This window comes from Carlito syrichta, unplaced genomic scaffold (assembly GCF_000164805.1).
Source record: "Carlito syrichta isolate Samal-C Ts95f unplaced genomic scaffold, Tarsius_syrichta-2.0.1 Scaffold311753, whole genome shotgun sequence".
Lineage (NCBI taxonomy): Eukaryota > Metazoa > Chordata > Mammalia > Primates > Tarsiidae > Carlito > Carlito syrichta.
In genome coordinates this window covers 27,715-30,247 of record NW_007255849.1, presented here as the reverse complement: position 1 = coordinate 30,247, position 2,533 = coordinate 27,715, and the positions used below count along the sequence as shown (strand labels likewise).

The 2,533-nt window shown below is 40.1% G+C and overlaps 1 protein-coding gene across 1 annotated transcript in view; it reads left to right on the top strand.

The window, feature by feature from the left end:
• The window catches only part of LOC103271536 (nardilysin-like), a gene marked incomplete at its 3' end in the record, with an annotated part of 43,701 nt that overhangs the window by 13,992 nt on the left and 27,176 nt on the right, over positions 1-2,533 (top strand). The gene's annotated exons all lie outside the window — the stretch shown is intronic.

Sequence of the window (2,533 nt, the reverse complement as noted above, 5' to 3'; positions counted from 1 at the left end):
GCACACTCCCGGCCACCGTAGCCTCAATCTGCTGGACTCAGGTGATTCTTCTGCCTCAGCCTTCCAAGTAGCTGGAACTACAGGCATGCGCCACCATGCCTGGCTAATTTTTTAATTTTATTGGAGAGAGGAGATCTCACCAAGTTGCCTGGGCTGGTCTTGAACTAGTGGGCTCAGGCAATCCACTCACCTCAGCCTCCCAAAGTGCTGGGATTACAGGCTGAGGCACTGAGCCCGGCCTTGCCTTCTTATCATTTGTATAGTCTCTGGAGTAGCATTTTCACTTGGTTTCAAGAACTTTTTCTTTGCATTCACAACTTGGTAAGTTGGTGCAAAAGGCTTAACTTTGGGCCTATTTTGACTTTTGACATGTCTTCCTTACCAAGTGTAATAATTTCTAGCTTTTGATTTAAATTGAGAGACGTGCAACTCTTTATTTCTCTTGACCACTTAAGAGACCATTGTAAGATTATTAATTGGCCTAATGTTGATGTTGTTATGTCTTAGGAAATAGAAAGGTCTGAAGAGTGGAAGAGAGATAGAATAGCAGCTGGTTGGTGAAGCAGTCAGAACACACATGACATTTATTAAATATCGATTAAGTTTTATATGGGTACAGTTTGTGACTCCCCAGAACAATTACAATGGTAACATTAAAGATCACTGATCACAGATCACCATAACAAATATTATAATAATAAATTTGAAATATTGTGATAATTATAAAAATTTGATGGACACAAAGTGAACACATACAGCATGTTAGAAAATAGGCTTGTTGGATGCAAGGTTGTCACAAACTTTCAGTTAACAAATAACATCTGTGAAACTCAATAAAGTGAAGCACAATAAAACTAGGTACTTATGTAATTATGTAACTTTGTCACCTCTCCAGTCATGTGATCTCAAGTATTTTGGATTTAAATACATGAACTCTTAACTGGCTTTACAATTTAGTGACTAAAAGTGGCTTCTTCACAAAAGATTGGTTTATTTTATTAACAAACAAAAATGAGTGAGTGGGTACTTTATTATAAAGAGAATAGTATCATATTCTTGATTCTTGGACATGGTTTAAAGTTACTTAAGTTTTTTTCTGGTTGTGAGTTATACGACTGTCCCCAGAGAATTTCCCACCCTATATCCTGGGGGAAGGAATGCTGATGTTATGTAGCTTCCTTAAAAACCCATGTAGTTCTCACTACTTGGCAGACTGAGGCGGCAGGATCCTCAGAGCCCAGCAGGTTGACAGTGGGGTGGCTATGGGTGTGCCACAGCACCCCAGCCTGGGTGAAGGAGTGAAACTCCAACTCAAAAGACAACCACCACCACCAAAAAAAACTCCAAGAAGACTGGATTGTGGAAATTTCTGAATAGCTGAGGTTTCTGGAAGTTAGCATGCCCAGGGAGGGCCTGGAAAACTTTTGCACTCCTTCTCCCATATCTTGCCCTATGCAACTTGTCATCTATAGTGTCTTTATAATAAACTGACAATCATAAGTTTCCTTAAGTTCTGTGAGCCCTCCAGCAAATTATGAGTAATTGCCCAAAGAGGGGATTGTGGGAGGCTCAACTTGAAGTTAGTAGGTCAGAAGTTCTGGAGGCCCAGACTTGTGACTGATGTGTGAGTGGAGTACAGTCCTGTTGACTGAGTCCTCAGCTTGTGGGGTCTGGCACTCTCCGGGTAGATAATATTGGAACTAATTTGGAAGACACCAAGTAGGTGTCTGCTGCAGAATTAATTGTTTGCTTGGTGGTGGGGAGAAACCCCCACATATTTGGTCACAGACATCTTCTTTGTTGATGACTCTTATAGTGGTGTGAGATCAGAGGAAAAACAGTTTGAGGATTTTTCTGAAACATATTTCGAAATAAAATTACTGGGTTAAAAGATATTTAGCATTTATATTTAAAAATATGGCCATATTTTCCTACAAAAATACTATATCATCTGAGATTCATCAGCAGTATGTGAGAATACTCTGTCCCTTTGTCAGCATTGGATATCAATAATTTTTTTTTTTTTTGAGTTGGAGTCTCACTCTGTCGCCCAGACTGGAGTGCAGTGGTTGCTCTGGACACCACAGCCTTGACCTGCTGGGCTCCGGCGATCCTTCCGTCTCAGCCTTTCAAGTAGCTGGAACTACAGGCGCACGCTACCACACCCCGCTAATTTTTTTGATTTATTGTAGAGATGAGGTCTCACCAAGTTGCCCAGGCGGGTCTCGAACCCACAGGCTCAGGCAGTCCACTCACCTCAGCCTCCCAAGGCGCGGGATTACAGGCTGAGCCACCAGGATATCAATAATTTTTATTTACTTTTTTGTTTAACTACTTTGCTGGATAAAAAATATTTCATTGTTTTCATTTGATTAGCTTTGATTTTTAGTAAGGCTGAGCATCATTTTATTTATTGGATATCTTGTATTCTTGAAATGTTTGTTATATGTATAAACATTTTTATATTTTATGTTATATATGTTTTGTGTGTGTGTGTGTGTGTGTGTGTGTGTGTGTGTGTGTGTGTGTGTGT